Here is a 25,066-nt window from a genome sequence, read left to right as displayed (position 1 = left end):
AGTTGAAGAGTATGAGTGTTGGAGTCAGAGGCCTGGGTTCAAATCTTGGTCCTGCCACTTATGGTGTGACCTTGGGCAAGTGATTTAAGTTACCTGAGCCTTCCTCATCTGTAAAATAGGAATAGTAATAGAAGCTACCTCTAAGGTTGTCCTGAGCATTAAATGAAATGATTTATGCAAAGGGCTAAGCACATAGTACCTGATAGATATAAGATAAAGCCTAACTATTGCTATTTGTAAAAGGTGAAATGACTTGCCAGCTAACTGAGGAGCAGAATTGGTATTGGAATTTAGATTCAAGAATCTAAAGCCCTTACAATCTTCCTCTATCCCACCATGTCCCGGTTTCTTCATTTTAAAAATGGGGATATAAAAATTTTATCTACCCTCACTGGCTTTGCAAAGATTAAATACATTGAAATTTATAAAGGCTCAAACATAATGCCAAACATATAGCTAGTGCACAGGAAATGTTCATCTTTGGGTTAACATCCTGATTAGGTTCATTCAGTGGATTTGGCTAATCCTTCCAGCATGCTGAGGTCTTTGTGAAATTGGATGGTGTCTTCCACAATTTAGCTCCTCTCCAGCTTCAGGTCACTGGGACATTTACATAATTCTCTGGACACTTGACCAGTCCTGACAGTCAGTCTGGATCTGTGATTCTGCATAATTTAGACATGTCCAATTCCCCAGACACTTGTGAAATCCTGCTATGCAGCTGCGTTAAACGAATGAACTGAAAATGACAGGAAAGGAGGTTTTCAGAGGGGAAGAGGAGCTGAGGGAGGTTTTCAGAGGGGAAGAGGAGCTGAGGGAAATTTAAAAGTGGATTTGTAAGAGGGAGCCATTATCTTTGCAGCTTCTGGCATGAAAGAGCCCGTGACCAGACCTTCTATTCTTAATTCTGTAACTCCGAGCAATGTCCTGGCAACCCGAAGAGATGATGTGTCCCTGTGCTGGACCCACCTCGACCCTCCACCTTTGCAGTGTAAGCTCAGGCCAGAACAGCTTCACCCTGGGTTTTACTCATCTCTTTGACCAGCCTAAATTTCCAAGTGAAGCTTTTGCCAATTTCTTGGGCACTATCAGTTACTCTGGGCTTGTAAAAGATCTTTAACGATAGAGAAACACTTAAAGCCTTAATAATGGTCCACATCAATTGATCCCCCTTGTCAGCAGGATTCACAAATGAAAACTCACTGGAGATTAGTGCAAGCCTTCTAGGGGTCCTCAACTGAGCCCTTCTTCTAACTGTGACCTTGACGTTTATGTAGTTATTTAATATTCATCCAAAGTACGCATACACTTGGCACCTTACAGTAAATATAAGCATGCTGGACAAATGGCAGTTATGGATCAGGAAGTGAAAAATGTCAAGTTTGCACCAGTGGGTAATTTTTGCCTCTGGAAAGCTTTTGCTATGCCAAAGATACTTACCGGTCAATATATTATTGGGAGCAATATTTTTTCCATTGAATTCAGTGTATGTGCATTAAATAAATTAAACTACGTGGTCAATAGTCTTTGTCATTCATAGCATTACTGCATATTTCTTCTACTCTTTGCCAGAGAAGGACCACACAAACCAAGATTATAAATGTGAAAAGAATCATTGACTTCTCAGACCTGAAAAGATCCTCAGAGATCAATGTAGTCCAATCCTCTCATAATTCACATAGGGAAGCTGAGGCTTAGAGGGTGGACATGACTTGCCTTGGGCCTCTTAACTGGTTAGTGGGATGGGGAGGATGAGAACTGAGGTCTCCTGCCCACCTCAAGTTCACCTAATAATGAACCTCAAGTTCACTAGGACATATTTACCTCTAATAATACAAATTTAAAGTTCTCTTTTTCCTAACTACTATACGAAAGTAGTATAGTTAAAATATTGAACACCAGTGGTATCCAAACTCTAGTTTGACACTAAAGAGTTTAGCCCCTAAGCATCATCCTCTTGTAATTGTAACCACACAGCCTGAGTTTCCCAGGACTTCCTACATTCCAGATATTCTTTCTGGGCCTCTGGCTTGTTAAAATACAGGTACAATTTATAGAAAGCCTTCAGAATGTGGTTCCTATGGCACCAGACCCTCTGCCACTTCTACTTTTAAAAAGGAGAAAGATTTTCCAGAATTCATATTCACTCTCCTCTGAGGTCTTGCTTAAGGGTATTCCGTCGCCTCCCCACCCCAAGATGTTAAAGTTTCTCTAATGCACTGGGTCTTAACAAGGAGTCATGCACCAGAATTTAAATATAGTTTAGATGCCCAAGCCCCACCCTCAGAAAGTCTGATTTACTAGATCTGGGGAGGAGACCTGGGCATGTGTATTTTAGAAAAAAACACCACAAGCAATTTTGATGGGCACGCTGTCTGAGAATTACTCATCTAATGTGAATTAAATACAAATATAATCTGGGCCCAACATAGTGAATCAAGTTTTGTGCATTGGTGTTAACCTGGGTTTGAAGAAGACCTGCACTTAAGTTACAGCTGGTGGTATCTTCAGTTTTATTCACATCTGCTTTTGAACAGGAAATCCATTATCTTGTAACTGTATACATGGATAACTGAAAAAGATACAAAGAGGATGTAGTAGCCTGATTGCTTGGTACTAATCAGGCCTATCTGGAAAATTTTACTGCCGCCTAGTGGATATTTAGGAAATGTGCTTGAAAAGCCACCCATCTAAAGCTATTAAGATGTTAAAATGCTCTTAAAAAGTGCTACTACAAAAAAAAGTTCTCTCTGTAGTACTGCTAAGGTAAGAGCATACTTTGAATGAATCTATTTCTAAAATGCCAGGGTTGGCCAAGTTCACTCCCAGTTTTCGTACTCTCTGACCCTTAAATATATTTCAAGTATTCTCCTTGCTTTATAGATTGGCAAATCAGTTAAAATTCTCTCTGCATAAAATTTTAAAATTAAAGGAAATATGAATAAAAAAGCCTTTGAAAATATGCCACAAAAAAGTGATTTAATTCTTCACTGGTGCTTTTTGTATTTTCTGTTAGGAAAAACGTATAAGGGGAAATGGTTAGGCAGTAGCCAACGTCCCTAGATAGAAAGATTTTTATAAGACATTACTTTGGGAAAGCTCAAAATAGTAGTAAAGGAAGAAACAAAAAATCTGGATTCTAGTCCCAATTTAGTCAGGTATTTTCTGACAGTGTGAACTTGAGAAAGTCACTTAACCTCCTAAAGAGTGTACTCACTCTTTAAAATAAGGGGTTACACTGAGGTCCCTGGTTTCAGTCCAACTAATAAGTTCTGAACAAAGATTTATCTCAATATCATCAGAGTTGAAGGATGTGTGACAAACACACAAGTGACAGTAATCACTGGAGAGTTCCTACTGTGCTGTTTTCATCAGTGCATCAGATGATCTATAAAAGCTGCAGATTTGGATTGGAGGCTTATGATGCACTTGAGGAAGTCAGCTGGGCATTTTGGGGAAGAGAGCTAAAATATTTGGAGAGAGAAATTCAGCAAGGGAATAACCAAAGTCCAAAACATGATTAGCAGTCAGGGGCAGGTAAGAGGATAATTTCTGAAGAAACACTATGTCTGCAATACCAGGGAAGTCAAAGCCAGTTACAGCAGTCCTTTGTCACGCAGATGGATTTGCACACAATCTTAATAACCCAGACCCTTGGTGCCACAGGTAGGCACATTTAAGCAAAGTTAAGTCTTTGTTAGACAAAATAGATGTCACAGTGCATGTAAGACAGGTTGCAGGGACTGGCCCCTTCCAGTCTCAGGGGGGCTGAGCCTGGATCCAGGGCAAAATTCCTACTCCCAGAGTTCAAATCATTTTCTGAGTCCACCAAGAAAGAGGCAGTCTGCAGTCGGGTTCCAAATGCCAGAAAAACAGGCAAGAAGGGCCAGTCGAGAGGCAGAGTGGGGGTCTGGCAGAAAGGGGAGGCCTAGAGGAACAACCAGAGCAAATAATATGCTGCTGCCACAGTGGGGTTTTATGACGGCCGAAGAAGGCGGGCTATATCTGGGGAACTGCAAGTCATTCTGATGCCTGGAGAACAGAGAAGGAAGGGTGGGGAGTACATGTGCAAATCTCCCTAGTGAGCTCAGCATAGACAGGATAACAAGAACTACCACAACATCAGCTTACACTGATGGCATTTATTATAGGCCAGGCACTGGTCTATGCTCACAGCATTTAATCCTCACAATAGAGGCCCAGAGATATTAGTATGGTGCCAAAGGCTGCCTAGCCAACACATCGCTGTGCTGGTTTGTAACTGCTATGTACTCCAGAAAAGCCACGTTCCTTGATCCTAATCCAATCTTGTGGGGGCAGGCCACAGGGTGGAATCATGGCACTTGGTGGTTGGATGGATGAAGTGAGGCTTGAGAGAGAGAGAGGAAGGAGTCACAGATGCCGTAAGAGCATCCAGATACTATCAGGGCTTCAACAACTAGATGGGTTTATAGATCTAGGGAATACAAGAAGAAGAACAAGTCTAGGTACTCCTTGGGAATGAAGACCACACCTTATTTTACGCAACATTCCCAGTAGCTAGCAGAGTGGGCACTCAACAAGTATGTTTTGCAACGAAACTATTAGGAAGAATGACTACTATGACATCATAATAGAGATTTCTAGTTGACAGATTACCAGATGAACCAACTTCTCCTGTAAAAATGAAATTATTTTAACAAGTGAGAAAGAGGAAAGGGAAAACTATCATTTGTGAGAAACACATTATGTGCTATGTAACTTTACAGCCATGACCTACTGAGTCCCCTGCAGGGAAATGGAGGTTCAGAGAGGTGGTGCCCTGGGACCAAGGTCATATGGCTACTGAGCAGAAAAGTTTTAATCTGAAACCAAGTTGATCAGATTCTATAGACTGTGCTCTTCCCATGACAATCATAGTTCTTGGGAAAACTCAAAGCAGTTGACAAGTAAGAACTTTTGTTAATAGGCAGGGAAGAGTCTCAGGAATACAAAATCATAGCCAAGCAGACCAGGACTCATCTTACCTTCACTGGGACCTACAAATGTAAAAGGAACAATTCTATAGAGATCTTTTTCTTTCAAAGTACTTCTCAATGTTGACCTACCATGTGACCTACTATCTTCACAGCCAGTTCTTTAAGTCCCAGAAAGGATTTAATACTGCACATGCACACTTGCACACAAACACACATACACACATACTTTATAAACAAAGAAACTGAGGCCAAGGGGCAGGAAGACTGCCCAAGGCCACACAACTAGTGGCAGAGCCAGAAATAAAACAGAAGAGCCTCTAGATTTCCAACCCCAAATTCTTTCTACCATATTTAATTAAGGCATCCAAAGCCATCTCCCAGAAAAAACCTTAGGAATAAGTATACCCCTTGTTCTGACTAATAACATTGACATGGTGCCATAATAGTTTCAATGATTTTCAGAGATATCACCTCATTTCATCTTCAAATCTCTGTCTTAGAGAGAATGAGGAAACTGAGGCCCAGACAGTAAAGTAGCCTGTGGTCACATGACTAGAGGGTGGACTCGAAGTATCTGTCCTTGGTTCAAACTGCCCTTTCTTTGAAAGACATTTGAGATGTAGACACAGAATGATGAAACGTCAGAGGCAAAAAGGTGTCTCTCCATGTTGTTTTACCCCAAATCCAGCCTGCTGTCAATTCAATTTAATGGATCCCACTTTCAGTGAACAGCAACTTTATGTGAGCCATAATCTATCCATCATTAGTGAGCAATCAAAAAGCCACTCTAGAACACACCTGGGACTATAAACCTGCTTAATAGGAAGGAACTGGTAATTTTGTGAGACTATCCATCTTCCTCTCAGGGCTCCCATCAACATCTGACTGACCTGACCCCTTATTGCTAGAGCTGAGGAGAGGGAGAACACGAGGACAGCTGACTAAGCAGCAGGCGAGTCAGCCCCTGCCTGGCCTCCCTTATCCTTTCCCTGCAAGTTCAGTCCCAGCCATCCCTCTACCCATCCCTACCTAATTCCTGCTAAGAAGAGGACCTTAAGCCAGGCTTGCTTTGCCTGAAGCATAGCATCCTATGGGCCTTGAGTGATCCTTGAGCACGAGGGAGCCCCGAAGCTTCAGCCTTTCCCTTTCCTTCCACTGAATCCATATATCTGAGTGTCCATGGAAAGCATCTGAGTTTGAATCTCAGCTCTGCCATGTCCTGGCTGTGTCACTCTGGCCAAGTTACTTAACCTCTCAGCATTTCAGTATCCTCTTTCGTAAAACAGGAATAATAATGCCTATTTTCTGCAGTTGCAGTGAGGATTAAATAACGTATTGCATCTGTATTTAACACAGGGTTATTTCAATTGTTATGTAATTTTTTATTTTTTGCCTTGGTTCCCTCATCATCCTCCAAATTCCCTACTGAGGTTCATCTCCATTCTACTTCTCTGAGTCTGAACTCTGCCTATACTATCCTACCAGCACTCTTCCTTCAGTGACTATGTTCCTTTTCTTGGCTGGGTCAGCCTTGTGTTTTCCATACTCCTTTGGGCCACCCCATCACAGTTCAACCCACAGCCTAGTTTATCTCCCTGGACTCTCAGGCCTCACTCTCCTTCTTCTTCCCTACCATCTCCTACTGAGATGCCAGAAGGTATCACAACTGATTCTGCCCTGAACATAACCTTTGGCTGTGGAGTCAGCACAACGTCCTGTTAAAATCATTTTTCCAATAGTGAGAATTTTTTCCTAATGAACTGGCTAAATAATCTTTAGCCCAACTCCAAACGTACGTGACTACATTTTAATCAGAGTGGTTCAGATCACTGGCCCTAGCTTTCTTCCTTCCAAACACCACAGTCCTTATATCTCTGATTTTCCTGCCATACTTTACATATCACATTGAACTTTAAAAAAAAAATCAATGTCATATTTTGCAATACTGAAGCCAGATGTCCTCCATCCCAATGCTGTCTTGGCTAGAAGACTGCCACTGTATGCAGAATTGATCAGTGCCTGGCATTGGGCTGGGCACATCAATATGTATCCATGAAATCTAATCCTATAAGTAATAACATTTTCATGTATAAATTTTGTTACTAAAGCATTTTCCCCATAGGTCCAAGGCTATGCAAAAAAGAGGCTGGATTAAGTACACTGCTAACTGCTTAAAGGCAGGGGAAATCTCTCCCCCTTCTCTAGATCCCACCCCACTCTGTCCCTACCTAACAGAAAGAACCTTGCCGAGAGTGGGACTTGGCAAATGCTTGTTGGAATCCAGCCTGTCCCACTTAGTTTGATGCTGTCACGTTTTATCCAGGACCATATGCAACATTACTTTGAATGCTAATCCTGAGTGATTTTAACCATGCCAACAACTTGAATTAAATTATTCCCTGAATGGTGATGACTCCTCACCCTGGAGCCATCTACATACCTTGGTCTTTGGTTCCAAACCCACACAATTAGACATCTCCACAGGCAACAAGAATTTGGCAGGTCCAAAACTAAATTCATTGTCTTTTCCCTCAGATGTATTTGTCTTGCGTTCCCTCTATATTCCCACCATCCACTCATATCCCCAAACCAGAAATCTGGGAGTCACCATGGCTTCAACCCTCCCTCATATTCTACACCCAGCCAATTAACCAAATTCTCACATTTCTACTTCCTCATCACACCTTACAGTCCTTTTCTTCTCTCAACATTTCTCATTTATGTTACCACAATAGCTTCCTAAGTGGTCTGTCCATGACAACATTCTTCTGAAGAATTGCAACATGCAGGCTTTGTGTTGTTCATTTCCCAAAAAATTATTTTCAATTCTTAGAGCAATATGATGAGGTAGGTATTAAAAAGTGAACTACATGAAATTGTCATTTTTATGGGGTAAACATAGCCATATATTGGCAATTTCATGTGGTACAGGATAATACTATTTTCACCCCATTTCACAGGTGTGGAAATCGGGATTTAAAGGTTGTTATTTCCCCAAGGTCATAAAGCTTACACACTTGGGAGCTGGGATCTGAACACAAGTATGTGTTCAGATTTCCAAAGGTGTTACAATTTTGGCTAAATCATATCATTTTTTAGTGCCCATAGATCAGTTCCTAGAGGAATACGCACAGCTTAATATCTTAAAGTATAATTAATAATAATAACTACCAATTATGAGCACTCACTATATTCCTTACACTCAATATTTCACTTAATCCTCACAATCTCCCTATAAGAAAGCTACTGACATTTTAAATAATGTTACAAATAAGGAGTCTGAGGCTCAGAGGAATCAGGAACCTGTGAATCACATAATTAGAGTAAGTAGGTAGCCAAAATATTAGGACAGCAGGAATAATAAAGACTAAGAGTGAGGTGAGGCAGGAGGTCTGGGATGACTTCAGTGACTGGAAACATCAATCTGAACACTCACTAGCCATAAGAACCGGTGGCCATGGCCTGTGGCAAGGTCTGCCTGGTCCAGGATCCCAGGAAGAGTGCTGGTGCTATGGGGAAGAGCTCCGATCTCTAATGGAGAAAAACGCTGGACAGAAACTGACTAACCCAGAAGACAGTTTTAAACACACACACCAGTCTATTCTGAGAACCTGGCCCGGGCAGCCAAGTGCCTGCCCAGGAACTAGACAGTCATTAGCCTGATCATTTACACCAGGAGAGTGAGAACAGGATTTCCTGCAAGCTTCTGGATTTCAACCATTGGTTTAAATTTCAAGGAGAAACGTGAAGGTGTTGACATGTAAGAAATTACTTTAGCATGCCTTTGATCACCGTGAAACTCTGTGGTGTTATAAATGAGCATGCTGGTTGGAAGCCACACTGGGCTGAGTTTTACAAAGGAACTCCTACTGTGCCACCAAAGGCCAGCTATATAAGCCACTTTTCCTTAAACAAACGGTGTCTGTTTTCTCTTTTTTATTTCAATGGTAGCAGGTGGCCATTGGACAATAGGACCTTTGGCTGAGCTTTTGAGGGGCTCACAGGAAATGTTAGCTCAGTGCCCCCTTTCTGGCCTCTGGCCAGTCACTTAACCTCAGCGGTCATCCATAAGAAAACCTTTGTGCTTCCTTAAGTAAGTCAAAGAGCAGCAGGGGAAGCAGTCTTTCTCTGTAGAAACAGACCCTCCTGACTAAGTTACCCTTTGGGGATATCACTGTCACCACTATCCAATGGACTTTGGACAGGTGGAGAAGTTCTGATACCCTTTAACATTCTGCACAAAGCATGGACTCCAACTCTTTCCTTAGTTTCCCATAAACCAGACAAGACCAAGCTTTAAAAGGATACTTTATTAAAGATTCAAGAATAGCAGAAGGGAAATAGACACAGTGAAGAGCTTGCAATTACTTATTTTGTTTATGAGATACTCTGATCTCAGCATTACAGGATCCTTATGTTTGCCCTTGGGTGGCAGAGGCCAGTGTTTTCCAATGCCTTAGGGGTATATCTAGATTCCTCGGAGGCCCAGCCCTGAGGAATTCTATGCCAATTAACTTCGCAGAGCTCACCACCTTTAAAAGAGACCTCAACTACAACCCATAAAGACAGGAGCCATGTGCTGAAGCCTCAACAAGACAGCCATCTCAGGATATCAGGGAATGATAAACTAAGCATCCCCAGAAAAAAAGATGTACTAGAAGTAGTAGAGTATTTGTTGTATCACATTGTTGGTATCTTCATCCATTAAATGAGAATTATAATAAACCTCCCTGGCCCAGCATTTTCAAACTTGCATGACCAGGGAACACCTTTGAAATGATAACATACTTGGGGAACACCACTGTGTACTCACATATATCCAGTTTAATATTATTGACCAACTAAGCATCTTATCATTTCAATATATAAGGTAGGGTGATATTAGTCAATGGGACATTAGTAAACATATATTATAACATTAATCAGTACAATAATCTGCAAGGCTATTTCTTTTTTGCTTTCAACTTTAATACAAATATACATAAGCTCCTTGCTTGTGTTCTATCAAACACAATTTTTTAAAGTATTCCATGGTTATTTAACCAAAAGGGTAGAGTCCAAAAACAGCAGAGAAAAATCTCATTTTACTTTGATGAATCATTTTTATCCTGAGCTTTAAGCCCTATCTTAATATCTAAAAGTTGCTTCAAGCATGTCACACTGGGAGAAGGAAAAGAGGAAAAAAAGAAAGAAACTAACATTTATGGAGCATCACAGTGCTGGGTGCTTTCCAAGCATTCTTATTTAATGCTCGATCTCTAAGAGTGAGGCAGAGTCACTGAGTTTTATTAGTGGAAGGAACAAAGACATGGCAAGTGGAAAAATAAAGCAAGGCCACACATGACTGTCAATGCTATCAAATGCAAGTCTGATAGCTCCAAAACCCAAGTTCTTTCTACTGCACCACACTGACAAAGGAAGCAGGGTATTTAACGTCAGCACAGGCATTCTTACCGGTTCAGTATTTACCTTCCTACTACACTAAAAGGCACATAAGGACAAGAACCATGTCAGATTTGTTCATCACCATAACCTCATTGTCAAGTACAGCACCAGAGAATGCAGTTTAAAAAGCTCAGGGGACATGATTACAATTTTGAAATTATTGAGGAATTGTCTGTTTTGGTTTGCTAATGGCTGCTGGAATACAATATACCGGGATTGAATGCCTGTTTAAAATGGGAATTTACATTGCAATTTTATCTTCTAAGGCCATAAAACCGCCCAAACTTAGGCATCTAGAAAGAGACACCTTGACTCAAGGAAGGCCAATGGGTCTGAAATATTTCAGTCAGCTGGGAAGGCATGTGGCTGGCATCTGCTGGTCCTTTGGCTTCTGGTTTCAAACAGCTTCCCTGGGGGTGTTTTCTTTCTGCATCTCCAAACATTTGGGGTTTGTGTTGGTTCTCTCTGTTGGCATTACAAGCATATCCAAATGTCGTTGTTTCTGTTAGCTCCAAAGCAACTGTTCTTCAACTGTCTGCTTCTGGGGTTCCTCCAAAATATTTCCCTTTTAAAGGACTCTAGTATACTAATGAAGAACCACTTTGAAATGGATAGAGTCACATCTCCATCTAATAAAAAACCACACCCACGATTAAGAGGGTCAGTCACCATGGAAGCAATCTAATAAAAATTTTTACCCTACAATACTGAATCAGAATTAAAGGACATGGCTTTTCTGGGTACACACTTTCAAACCAGCATACTGTCAAAGGGCCTAAAGGGAACATAGATGTTCCATGGGACCAAACTACATCCAATGGGGGTAGGGAAGGGAGGATGAAATAGAAGGAGAAAGGCCTCAAGTTAAGAATATTTTAAAATTTAGAACAGTTCCACAATGAAACAAATTCCTTAACAAATATTAAATTGCCCAATTCTGAAGATAATCAAGCACTGGCTAAAGCCAGACCCCTTGTTCAGGTGTGGAGGGGATTCACCTAGAAGGGAATTCCCTTGATGGTCTCTTAGGCCTTTTAAATCCCAAAGATTTGTTTATTCTTTGCTGCTGACTCTTTTAACTCCAGATCTAATTAGTATTTCTGACTTATTATTGGATTTGACAAAGTCTCTTTCCCATTCTGGGTCTCGGTTTCCTTATCCGCCCACTGGATGCATTTGTCTGATAGCCCCAATGAGAACTTTTCTTCTCAGGACTTCCAGAATTCTATACACCCTCTAGAGAACAAGGGCTATGATAAGACTGCCTGTGTAGTGAAGCTGAACTATGAGGAGAACATAAACCTTCCTCCCTGCCTGCAAGCTCTGCCTCAAGCTGCTCCCCTACCCAGGCAGGGTGTACTAGTTTGAAACTGTTATACACCCCAGAAAAGCCATGTTCTTTACCTAATCCAAACTTGTGGGGGCAGACCTATTGTTTAGAGTGGAAACTTTATTTAGATTGTTTCCATGGAGAGATGACACATGCAATTGTGGGTTGAATTTTTTGATTATATGGAGATGTCAGTCTTGATTTAGTTTAGGATGGGTCTTGATTAGTTTACTGGAGTCCTTTAAAAGGGGAAACATTTTGGAGAAACCTTAGGCACAAATGTTTGGGACTGCAGAAGCCCCAGGAGATGCCAGGAGCTGAGAGAGCAGACACAGACAGAGACTTTTGGTGATGGAGAAAGAAAATGGTCCCAGGGAAGCTGTTTGAAACCAGAAGCCAAAGGACCAGCAGATACCAGCCTTGTGCCTACCCAGCTGGCAGAGGTGTTCCAGATACCATCAGCTTTTCTTGGGTCAAGTTATCTTTATCTGGATGCTTTAGTTTGGACATTTTTATGGCCTTTACAACTGTAAACCTGTAACTTAATAAATCCCATTTATAAAAACCAATCCATTTCTGGTATATTGAATTCTGGCAGTATTAGCAAACTAAAACACAGGGAGACACATTAGGCTCATTCTAACTCAGAAAATAAAGCAGGAATCAAGGAAATTCTTAACATTAAATGCAGTTCTAGAATGTGTTAGAATTAAATGCCTTCAAGCAATATAACAGTATTTGTGCCTCAAAATGAAGAGAGATGAAAATGTTTCCACTCCATACAGATATATCAGTGGTTCTCACTGAGGGTGGCACTGCCACCTAGGGAGAGTTTTGATATGGTTCTGGTTGTCACAGTGATTGAGGTATTACTGGCTGGTGAGCAGAGGCCTGGAATGCCAGTTGCTGCAGTCCTGTCAGGCCTTTACAAAGGCAAAAAACCCATTTATACATAACAGAGACAGCCTAGGACTTAACTGTATATTATATATAACCAGAAAGTATTTTTTACATAGTTTAAAAAGAGCATCGTAATTTTTCCAGGAAAACAATCATGAAAATAGATTATTATTTGCCTTTTTATCTAGAATTTTATCAAGAGTTGTTCAATATTTCAGAAACATCACATAACTTATGGCACTGTGGCTCATGGTATTTAAGTTACCCATATGAAAACAGTTTAGTGTCAAATATGTATATACTGAACCAAATATTATCTTACTTTTCTTATTCACTATAAGTAGGAGCAAGCATCTGACTCCCTCATTATGTCTTCTAGTATAATGATGGCAAATCATTTACTTATTGAAATATTTGGGTTTTTTTATAGAAAGCTTTCCCTTATTTTCTTCTTTAGAGAGCATTCAGGGTGGGTTTTTTTTTTTAACTATGTATACAAATTGATTATTTCATCTCAGGATAGTAAAGAGGACAACACAAAATATTTTTTATGAAAGAGGAGCATCGGGATGACACAGCTATGGCAATGAGCACACCAGAAAAACTAGAGCTTCTTGGAGATTTGACTGATTCTAGGACTGGGGCAGGAAAAATTCGAGAAAAGTTTGGAACATCTTATTGTGGCAAAAATAAGAAAGTTCTCAAACAATAACAGGCCAACTGTTACTGGCCAAATCTTGGATAATTTGAGCATTGAAATAAATGATAGTAATGGGTAACCCATTTTATTATAATATTATAAGAATCTATGAGCCCACATAAATATGCATATGTGCATATGTACATAGATCAATAAATGAGAAGAGAAAGTTCTTTCTTGCAGTAGAAACTCAACTAACAAATGTGGAAGGAATGACAGAGTTAGGTAACACCATTTGGCAACCATCTAATAACAACGGAATCAGGAAAGAATCATTACCCAGAGATTGAAACTGGAGAATGAAAGTTTGAGGAGTAACAGGATATTACATAGTCTCAAAGTATCATCCCACAAGATACTTATTAATTAGAAATGGAAAAATAGTATCTGTTCAGTGGAAATCTGGCAGACATCACCTTAACCAAATGATTAAAGTTAACATCAACAGTAATAAGATACAATGACATCATGTACTTCCAGATATGATACCCTCAGGAAAAAAACCCTGTTATTCCTGCCAAAAATGCATACCCAGAATCAAAAAATTGAGGAAATCTCAAACTCAAAATGATGGACAGTCTGCAAAATAACGGGCATGTACTCATCAAAAATGCCAATGTCATGAAATTCACAAAGAAAGACTAAGAAACTCTTCCAGATTAGAGGAGACTAAAGAAATACAATAACTGAATAAAATGCATGATCCATGATGTCCTTTTGCTATAAAGGACATCGTGGTGACAACTGTCAAAATCTGAATGATATTAGATTATATTAGGTAGATTTGATTAGATAATAGTACTGGATCAATGTTAACTTCATGATTTTGATAATTGCACTGTGGTTGTAAAAGAAAATATCTTGATACAGTATTTAGGAAATATACACTGAAGGATTGTACATGTGTGTGTGGTTGGTTGGTTCATTTAAAGCTTTTTGTACTCCCCCAAAACATACTCTTATATCTAAGCCATTCCTGTAGGTGTGAAGCAATTATAAGTAGGACCTTTTGGTGAGGTTTCTTCAGTTAAGGTGTGGTGACAGAGAGTGTGCTAGAGGGAGCAGTTAGAAGCTGAACATCAACAGAACCCAGAAGAGGAGGGAGATTTCAGGAGATGCCACAAAATGCCTTGCCCTGTGACAAACTAAGGACCAAGATCTACTGGCGAATGCCACAGTCTTGGGGTGGGGGGAGCATCACCTTGATGATGTCTTGATTTGGATATTCTCTAAGCCTCAAAACCATGAGCAAACAAATTCCCATCGTTTAAGTCAAACCACTGCATGGTATTTGCTTGAGCAGCCTAGAAAACTGAAACAGCACATGGGTGTGTGCATTCAGGAGAGTGAAAGCAATGTTAACATTTGAAGTATCTGAGTGAAAGGTAAGTAGAAATTTTTTTGTATTATTCCTGCAATTTTTCAGTATGTCTGAAATAAAAAGTTAAAAGAAAATGAAAGCAAAACATTGGGTCCAAAAAGATGGAGAATTCCTCAAAGATCTTTTCTAGCCAAAGAAATCCTTTTACCCCACTCCTCTAACTCTTCTAGAAAATGCATGGGGTTAATTTCAGAAGAAGGCTGGGAGAAGGGGCACAGGTTTGGGTGAGAGAGGAAAGGACAAGAGCGTCATTTTGTTAACTAGGCCAGGGAATTCTATTACAACACCTTTCCAAACCCAAATTGCTTCTTTGCTTTGCTTTTCATTAGAACTCCTCAAAGAAGCAATTATATGGTAAAAAAGTTGAATAAGAAACAGAGTAGGAGAGATTTGTTCCATTCTTTGGAAAAGAGGAAAGAAGATACAGGCAGAGCAATTTTCATAATTTCCTTTTGAAATAGACACTGAAGTCAAGATTGGCTCAACTATTTCCTTGTACAAAATTAGGCATCGCTACTCAAGTGACTCAGGTGACATCACTAAGAACTTTTGTTAAATGAAATGAAGAGACAAAAATTGAAGGGTAAAAGATGACCTTTTATTCAGCTATGGGGAAGCAAGGCTTTCTTGACCTTTAAAATAGTCTCCCAGAAAAATGTTTACCTCTCTCACTTTTTCTCTTTAAAATCTTGCCATTAGAGAAGGAAATCACACTGAACCAGTAACCCTTTGATTATCACATTCATCTCAAAATCCTACATAATAAATTAGTTCTGCAAAGTACCAAGATTATAATGGTTGTGATTTAAAACACTAAGTGCATTCGGGGGCAAATTGAAATTTAGAAAATTAAACAATAAAGCTTCTACCCTTAGAAGTATTATGGCACAGGGCTGTGTCTGGGGAAAATACATCTAAGCCAAGTTAAGTCAAGCTGGGATGCCGTTCAGTCAAAAAGAAGTCTTAGCTCTTTTTCTCTCCTAAATGATCTATCTTCACATAATGAGATAATTCGTCTTAAGACTAGATTTTTATTAAAAATTAAAATAAGTCCATTTATTTCCACATTTCCAATAAGCTAGAAACACCCAGAATGCTTTGTCTGAGCATTCTTAGCTCTAGCTTAAATTTCCATCTGACTGTAAAGCCTTTTCTCCAATATTCATTCATTTCAGGCACCTGCCTGAGGGTCCTTTTTGTGCTGGTCACTGAGGAGACAAAGATGAATCTGATCAGGTTCAACTCTTGGAGCTCCACAGTCTAACAGGGGAGGCAGATAAGTAAACGTCCACTCACTGAAGGGATACAATGTTAGTCTCGAGTAACCCTATGGTGTTACAGATGCAGCAGCTAAGGCTCTGAGTAATTAAGTGACTTACCCTAGGTACACATTTAGAAAGTGATGAAGAAACTATTTTTTTTCTCATATTAAATGGACAATTCTTTGACATTAAGTACGTTGACAATACTGTGTCACTTTCACCATTATCTATTTTCCAGATAGAAACTCATACTCATTTAGCAATAACTTCCCATTCCCTATCCCCCACCCCATTATTGTGCTTTCTGTTTCTATGAGTTTCCTTATTCTAAATATTTCATATAAAAGAAGTCATAAAATATTTGTCCTTTTGTGTCTGGCTTGTTTTGCAACCTGATATCTTCAAGGTTCACCCATGTTGTCACATGTATCAGCACAACGGAATAATACCCATTGTATGAATATGCATCTTGTTTATCCACTCCATCTACTGATGGACCCTTGGACAGCGTCCACCTTTTGGCTATAGTAAATAATGCCGAGATGTACAGTGGTGTACAAATAACAGCCCAAGTCCCTGCTTTCAATTCTTTCAGATATAAACCTAGGAGTGGAATTGCTGGCACATGTGGTAATTCTCTGGTCAACTTTCTGAGGAACTACCAAGCTGTTTTTCACATTGGCTGCTCCATTTTATGTCACCAACAAAGTATGAGGGTTCCTATTTCTCTATATCTTCACCATTCTTGTTATCTTCAGTTTTTTAAATAACAGTCATCCCATGAAGAAAGCATTTTAGCCTAGGTCTGTACTGACCCCAAACCCTTGCCTCACTCTTTCTCAACCTTGAACACTGAAAATACAGTGTTTGGGGGCCCTACAATTGAGGAAGAGTACAGAATTGGAACCCAGAGAAGAAAGTAGTCAACTATCCATGGGTCAGGGAGCCAAGGGGTTAGACCCATACTTTTAATGGAGGAAGGGAGGTATCAGGAAAAGTCTTCACAGATTTGAAGACACCAACACTGGCATTTGGTAACTTAGTAAAACAAGTGGACAAGTGCAGGAAGTACATGTCATCACAGAGGAAATGGCGTGAGCAAAGTTGTGAGGTATGAAAACCTTGATAGATGTGAATTTTTCTGAAAGACATTTAGAGGGAACCAAGAGGAAAGGTGCTTTGGTTTAGCCAATATTTGCTTGTCTCAGCCAATCACACCACAGGAATACTCTGTTTAAAAATGTGCCAACATAGTGTCAGTTATCCCCTGGAAAGGGGAACATGGGGAGGTAAAGAGATTGCAGTTGCCATGGGGTGTTCACAGCCAGCCTGCAGTGCGGTTCCAGAGTCAGGTGTATTTTAGTCTTCATTATCTGCTACTTCACTAAGCCCTGGGCTACACGCTGACCCCAGCATTAGCAAGATGATTGAATACATTAAGATCTTTGTTCTCCGACTGAAGCCTTGGGAGCAGAAATTTGTGCAGAATTTTAACTCCAAATTAAAAACAGATTTAAAAAAAAACTCCAAAAAGAAGTTTTATGCAAGTCCAGGAAAGCCAAAATCATAGAATCACAAAATATTAGACCTGGAAGGGGCTTTAGTGACAATCTACTGTCTCCTTCTGTCAAGGAGGAACTGAAGCACTGGGGAAGAGGGATGACTTGGCAAAAGTCCTGTGCTGGTATGAAGATGTTATGGAGGCAGTTAACAAGTTTAACCTCAGTATTTTTGTATAACTTTATGAATTCACATGTATCATCTCAGTATTATTGTCATATAACTTTATGAATTTATATGTATTCATGCATATCATCTTATGAATTTATGTATGAAATTATGTACTCCTAAAGTATGTAAAAGCAGGGAGTAAAACAAAATGTCTGTGGTGTCTGTCTGTCCATGATCATGTCTGCAGACCCTGCCTCGGGTAATGTCCACAGAACCAGGGTCCTCTTGCATGTCCCATCTCAGACAGGAGAAATTCCACACCTTTCCAATATTTACTGCCCATTCCCATAGTGACTTCCACCTTGCTTACCAGCCTATATAATCTGGAAGCCAAGAATATTCAGAGCTCAGACTTTGGACAAGTCCTTTGGGTCTGCCAGCAATAAAGTTGAGGCCACTTCTCTGATGCTCAGGTGCTTTTTTGGGTAAACAGAGTTTCCACTACTCCATTATGTACCCCAGAAAGACCATGTTCTTTTTTCTAATCCAATCTTGTGAGGGCAGACATATTGTTTAAGGTGGAAACTTTGATTGGATAGTTTCCATGGGGATTTGACACACCCAGTTGTGGGTGTGACTTTTTGATTGGATTGTTTCCATGAAGATGTGACACACACAATTGTGGGTTGGGCCTTTTCATTAGATGAAGATGTGACTCTGCCCATTCAAGGTGAGTCAGAGTCAATACAGACAGAAATATTTGAAGATGCAGAAAGAAAATGTCCCCAGGGAAACCATTTGAAACCAGAAGCCAAAGGGCAAGCAGACACCAGCCATGTGCCTTCCCAGCTGACAGAGGTGTTCTGGACACTATTAGCTTTTCTTGAGTTAAGGTGTCTTTTTCTGGATGCCTTAGTTTGGACATTTTTATGGCCTTAGAACTGTAAACTCTTTTATAAATTTCCTTTAAAAAAGCCAACGTATTCCTGGTATATTACATTCCAGCAGCATTAGCAAACTAAAATAGGTCCAAAGCCAGTTTTGGTTGGAACCAGGACTCTTGACTCCTAGTCCAGTATTTCATTTCATATTAAATGATCGTATAGAAACCTTTTCTGATACTCTCCATCTCCTATCTTTCACATGTCTTGTTACTCTGGTTCCCATATCACCTTGTACTTAATTCCATCATAGCCATTATCAGGCTATACCATCTATCACCTCTGCTAAGCAGTACCCTCCTTGTAAACAGAGACCAATTCTTTAGACTTTGACTCTCCAGTCTAGCAGTTCTGGACACATAAAGGGGCTCAGTAATTGTGTGTTGACACTAAAGGAAATTGTCATGGAGTCAGAAGATGTGGTCCTACTCTTGGCCATGCAACTACAAGCCATAGGACTATAATTCTCTGAATCTCAGTATCTTCCTCTGTAAGATGATGATTAAGAATACAATATAGATGAAAGATAAAGGGATCTGGAACCAATACATGTTTAACAAAATGAATGAATCATTGCCCTTCTATACCTAGGAGATTTCTAACTTGTTTGGTATCCTTAGCACTTGGCACTTAGTAGGTCCCTGGAAATGTTTGAACTAAAGTGAGTCAAAATATCTGAATACAAGACCTAGCTCTGTCGCTATCAGCTGTAATAACCATGAGCAAGTACTTGTGATTCAGAACCTATATTTCCACATCTGTAAAGTGGAGATACTATACCTCCTCAAATTGAGTGAGGATAAAGAGGTAATGTATATAAAAAGCACTTGGCAAACTGCAAAGCACTACACAGATGCCAGTTGTCAATTCGGCTGCATAAGAGAACGTTCTAATGAATAGCATCTAAGTACGCTATTCCACATAGGAACAGCATCTCAAGTTTCAGATGATATCATTTTCCCAGTAAACAAATTGAGCTATTAAGCAAGGGGCACAAGAACAGCATGATCTATCTAGGCAGGAGGTGAAGGTCTATTTTGGGCAACAAAAGAAATAAAATTTGAAGCAGATGGGGAGAGGATGAAGCCATTGCTCCTACAGAGTTTCTGCCACTGGTTTTGAATCTCCTACCTTCCTCTGACAGCTGGAGTCCCCTTGCTTCTGCCTTCAGTCTTTCACCAGTTACACATCAGAACTCTGGTCTGCTGCATCATCCTTCAGGGATGCTTTATAAGCAGAAGACATTCTATTCTCAAGGTAGGCTCCCCAGCTTGATACAGAAATGTGTGAGAAAATTGTCTGTGTGAAGCGATTGAGGCATCACCAGGGAAAGGTCAGTTAATTGCCTCCAGAGAGTTCTCTGGAAAGCCTCACTTTGGGAAGTTTATCACGGCCCAGATCTGGCCCTAACCCTTATAGAATGACAGTTGATACATCAGTGCATTTTTGGCCTCAGATGGGCTAACTTTTGATGCCTACACTCATAAGTGTCAAAAATTTCTGGACCGGAACATCGAGTATTAATTTGCAATTTAATTTGGTAAATATATTTTAGCTCCTACTATGCCAGGAACTGTGGTAGGCAGGAGGGAAAAAATGGTGAGTAAGACAGATCCAGTCACTGTCCTTATGAAGTTTAGAGTCTAAGATAATTAAGGATGAAGTCACCAAATAGTGTAATAAGCATGTACCACCATGGGTAAAGACTACAGGGTGCCATTGAGGCACACAGGAAAAGCCACCCATATGTGAGGGGGCAGAGGCAGTAAAAGATAATCAGGAGTTTGCATAATTAGTGAAATGAGTCAGGGGAATGAAAGTATCCTTGGAGGTGGGAGAGGGGACAAAAAGGATAGGGATGAGTGCTCCAGGCAAACAGAAAGGCAAGTACCAAACTCAGAGTTAAAGAGATAACAGTACCCTGAGTACCTAAGAAGTTGAATATGGAAGGACCCCTCTGGACAAGGTCAGGAATGGTGGGAGGTGATGCTGGAGAAACTGTAGAGAGTTTACCTTAAACTCTGTAAAGTATGTGAAGAAGTTTAAACTCACCCTTCAAATAAATCATCAGATGACCAAAAGTCAGCCAAATCAGCATATTGTTCACGTGAAAGAAAATTTACTAGTAATCAACTCATCATAAGGTTATTTGATAAGCATGGAAGCAGGACAAGGAATATATGCTTCTCATTTCAGGGCTTCTTTCTTCCTTGATGCTGACCCACTTATAACTCCACATTTTCCTCGTTCTTAAACTAGTGGAGAACATTGTGCTCTGGGGTTTTGCAAATAATGCTTTTCATTCAGCCTTAAGGATCTGAATCAATAAAAGCTCACTTAGGATGGTAACTGGAGAGGAAAATGGAAGAACCCCGGGCTTCCTAGTTCCCTCCAAGACACTGCAAAACATTATTGAACAGGTTTTTGGCTTTATTCACCAAAAAAATTCTTCTGCTGAGAAATACAAACTCCTTTACCATAATAAGTACTGTTTTGATAACAAAACTGTACTTTTTTTCAAATACCCAGATGGAAGACCATATGCAAAATAAACTCAAGGAATTTTTTTATTGCCCATCTGCTAAAATTGGAAAGAAAGACTGCATCTTTCTCTAGCCTTCACAAAAATTTCCACTGAGAAGTCTACTTGCTTACTCCTGGTGCCACCTGCTGATCATATTTGGGTACCAGTTTTTCAAATGGATAACAGATAAAGTGGATTTTCCCTTTTCTTTAATGAAATACATTTAATCTTAATTAATGTGAGAGAAAAAAATACCCTACAAAATGTCAGGTTTTGGAATGTTTTGCAGCTCCTCACACCTCCTCCCATTGTCAGCGGCAAGTCATGCAAAGCCCACACAGCCTTCTCTGAGAGCTCGCTTCCAAGTCATCGACATTGTTGACTCTCATAATTACGTGCATTGTTTCTAATGCCTTATGTTTGGCTTTATCTGTCAAAAATGTAACTTCACATATTCTTTAATCCAGCAATTCCACTTCAATATATCTATCATAGGTATGTAAAGATATCTCTATGAGGGTGTTTCCAACAGCATGATTTATTGAACAAAAAATAAAAAATAAAAACTACCAAAAAAGTTATGATACATTCATACAATGAAAGATTATGCAACATTCAAGCACTGACATGAAAAGATGTCTACAACATATCCAGGAGAGGGGAAAACCAAGCTAAAGAAGAGAATACATAGTATATTCCCATTTTTTAAAGGAAAAGAAGCTGTGTTACAGTGTATATTTGCTTATACATAGAAAAAACTGGAAGGATTCACACTAAACCATTAAACTAATTTCTGAGGAGTAAGGGTGTTGGTTTTTTTTTTTTCACTTTTTACTTTTCACATTCCTATATTATTTGAATTCTTAATGAGAATGCCTTGTTTTGTATTAAAACAAAGAAGATTTTAAAAATAATAATGTAACATGTTTTGATCAGCCTTGCAGCTTATAAGGCATTTTCACCATCAAATACTCAGTGAATATCCATAAAAACTCAAAGGTAGGGATGCTTTCCCCCATTTATCTGGTGAAGAAATGGGGCTGAAAAGATAAAGGACACGCCTGAGATCCCATAAGGAATCAGTGAAGGTGTCAGGACTTGCAGTCAAATGATTACTGTAAGGTTTTTATAACCTTATTTTGCATGTACCAGGCCTTCAATCAGCAGATTCTAAATTAATTCCATTATACAGAAAAGGAAATCTCCTCTCTATTAGAGAACTGCTCAGTTCCAAGTTCTTTCAGCATCAGTCTAATGTGTTTAGAATGCTAAAACAGGAAGAGATCTGAACAATTGATCACCTAACCCAATCTCCCCATTTTACCAATGAGAAAAGAGTCTCCCCAAAATGGCTGAAATAAGAAATTCAATAGTTAAACAAGCATTTGCTTAGCCACAAGGAATTGACTCTCCACTTTATTAACCAGACCCACTCCTCCTCTTAGGGCTCCCAGCTTGACAAATGGCCCTCCCCTCAGAGTCCTAAAAGTGTCAATTCTGCCTTCTTCCTAATCCCCCTCTTTGATCTGTTTCTAAGTCTTATTGACTTCACCTTCTAAATATTTCTTCCTTCTCTGCATTATTATTACTCATGTCTCAATACAATCCTCAACATCTTTTTTGCCTAGACAAGTAGAATATCCTTTTCCAATAGGTAGCCCTCCTCTGCCTTCCCCAATCTACTCTATACTCTGCCAACAGGTTACCTTTCTAATACTAAAACCTGACCATATCCCTCTCCATTCCCAGCTTAAAACCCTTCATGGCTTCCCCTTCTTAAGCTCTTTAACTTGTCGTTCAAGACTTTCTGTGACCTGGCCTCTACTTCTCATACTGTATTTACTCAAATGGTCCTCTTTCAAGTTCCCATAATACCAAACTGCTTATCAAGAGTGTAGAAAGAAGGAAAATCAGATATGATATATATAATACAAAAGGCAAAATGTTAGAGGAAAATATTATCCAAACAGTAATAACACTAAATGTCAATGGACTGAATTCCCCAATCAAAAGACATAGATTGGCAGAATGGGTTAAAAAACAGGATCCTTCTATATGCTGTCTACAGGAAACACATCTTAGACCCAAAGATAAACATAGGTTGAAAGTGAAAGGTTGGGAAAAGATATTTCATGCAAATAACAACCAGAAAAGAGCAGGAGTGGCTATACTAATATCCAACAAATTAGACTTCAAATGTAAAACAGTTAAAAGAGACAAAGAAGGACACTATATACTAATAAAAGGAACAATTAAACAAGAAGACATAACAATCATAAATATTTACGCACCGAATCAGAATGCCCCAAAATACGTGAGGAATATACTGCAAACATTGAAAAGGGAAATAGACTCATATACCATAATAGTTGGAGACTTCAACTCACCACTCTCATCAAGGGACAGAACATCTAGACAGAGGATCAACAAAGAAATAGAGAATCTGAATATTACTATAAATGAACTAGACTTAATAGACATTTATAGGACATTACATCCCACAACAGCAGGATACACCTTTTTCTCAAGTGCTCATGGATCATTCTCAAAGATAGACCATATGCTGGGTCACAAAGCAAGTCTTAACAAATTTAAAAAGATTGAAATCTTACACAACACTTTCTCGGACCATAAAGGAATGATGTTGGAAATCAATAATAGGCAGAGTGCCAGAAAATTCACAAATACGTGGAGGCTCAACAACACACTCCTAAACAACGACTGGGTCAAAGAAGAAATTGCAAGAGAAATTAGCAAATACCTCGAGGCGAATGAAAATGAAAACACAACATATCAAAACTTATGGGACGCAGCAAAGGCAGTGCTAAGAGGGAAATTTATTGCTCTAAATGCCTGTATCAGAAAAGAAGAAAAGGCAAAAATTCAGGAATTAACTATCCATTTGGAAGAATTGGAGAAAGAACAGCAAGCTAACCCCAAAGCAAGCAAAAGGAAAGAAATAACAAAGATTAGAGCACAAATAAATGAAATTGAAAACATGAAAACAATAGAGAAAATCAATAAGGCCAGAAGTTGGTTCTATGAGAAAATCAATAAGATTGATGGGCCCTTAGCAAGATTGACAAAAAGAAGAAGAGAGAGGATGCAAATAAATAAGATCAGAAATGGAAGAGGAGACATAACTACTGACCTCACAGAAATAAAGGAGGTAATAACAGGATACTATGAACAACTTTACGCTAATAAATACAACAATTTAGAGGAAATGGACGGGTTCCTGGAAAGACATGAACAACCAACTTTGACTCAAGAAGACATAGATGACCTCAACAAACCAATCACAAGTAAAGAAATTGAATTAGTCATTCAAAAGCTTCCTAAAAAGAAAAGTCCAGGACCAGATGGCTTCACATGTGAATTCTACCAAACATTCCAGAAAGAATTAGTACCAATTCTCTTCAAACTCTTCAAAAAAATCAAAGTGGAGGGAAAACTACCTAATTCATTCTATGAAGCCAACATCACCCTCATACCAAAACCAGGCAAAGATATTACAAAAAAAGAAAACTACAGACCAATCTCTCTAATGAATACAGATGCAAAAATCCTCAATAAAATTCTAGCAAATCGTATCCAACAGCACATTAAAAGAATTATACATCATGACCAAGTAGGATTCATCCCAGGTATGCAAGGATGGTTCAACATAAGAAAATCAATTAATGTAATACACCATATCAACAAATCAAAGCAGAAAAATCACATGATCATCTCAATTGATGCAGAGAAGGCATTCGACAAGATTCAACATCCTTTCCTGTTGAAAACACTTCAAAAGATAGGAATACAAGGGAACTTCCTTAAAATGATAGAGGGAATATATGAAAAACCCACAGCTAATATCATCCTCAATGGGGAAAAATTGAAAACTTTCCCCCTAAGATCAGGAACAAGACAAGGATGTCCACTATCACCACTATTATTCAACATTGT

The 25,066-nt window shown here is 39.3% G+C and overlaps 1 protein-coding gene across 7 annotated transcripts in view; it reads right to left on the bottom strand.

Moving 5' to 3' along the window:
* The window catches only part of TTLL11 (tubulin tyrosine ligase like 11), a 272,555-nt gene that overhangs the window by 166,589 nt on the left and 80,900 nt on the right, over nt 1–25,066 (bottom strand). The window lies entirely within an intron of this gene.

This window comes from Tamandua tetradactyla, chromosome 2, assembly GCF_023851605.1.
Source record: "Tamandua tetradactyla isolate mTamTet1 chromosome 2, mTamTet1.pri, whole genome shotgun sequence".
NCBI lineage: Eukaryota > Metazoa > Chordata > Mammalia > Pilosa > Myrmecophagidae > Tamandua > Tamandua tetradactyla.
This window is presented reverse-complemented; position numbering and strand designations above follow the sequence as displayed.